An 811-nucleotide genomic window follows, 5' to 3' on the forward strand; every position below is an offset into this window, starting at 1 on the left:
TGCTATTAAAAGGGTAATACTATTAACCCAAAGCTGCCATCCCTGCCAGCTTTGGGTTAAAAGCATTAGAAAAAAATCACAAAAATTCATGGAATGAGGACATCAGGTAAGTTCAGGTTGGACTACTAACTACATCTAAACTACAATGGACAGTGCAATTGCCTGCCACCAATGAGTTAATAAAATCATATTTGATTCTCAGGTACAAAAGAACATAGAATACATTAGAAATGATTATTTTCAATAAAAAGAGAGAAAAAAAAGGTGAGCAAGTGTCACCAAGTGTCACCATGCCACTACAAAACCTAGGATAAAGATTCTTTTTACCATACTGAATTAGTTACAAGCCTTGAAGAAAACACATTTTGGAGTTAAGAAGCACATGTAAGTATTATATATATGGCATGAGGAGGAGGATTAAATACTTTTACCATATATGACACTGCAGTTTTATAGATGATTCTCATAATTAAACATCATTTTGTTTGAAAACATGGGCAAGTACAAGATAAATATCATAAATAATAAATATAATTTAAAATTTGAAAGCTAATATTTTTCAAATATTACATTTTCAAATATTAGCATTAAAATCAACAACCACTAAAAATAAAATCAAAGCTTAACCCTCTAATCCAAAATCATAAACCTACATTTTGCATTTTAAAAAATCCTAATATATGAAAAATAAATCCATATTCATAAATATTGGTTGACTTTCCACTAGTGCCTGAGGATTGCCAAATAGTGTCTGAACATGCCAAATCACTGAAGGACCACCTCTAAGCAATGCCTCATCAGATGTCTAAAT

The sequence above is a fragment of the Penaeus monodon genome, chromosome 20, assembly GCF_015228065.2.
Source record: "Penaeus monodon isolate SGIC_2016 chromosome 20, NSTDA_Pmon_1, whole genome shotgun sequence".
Taxonomy (NCBI): Eukaryota; Metazoa; Arthropoda; class Malacostraca; order Decapoda; family Penaeidae; genus Penaeus; species Penaeus monodon.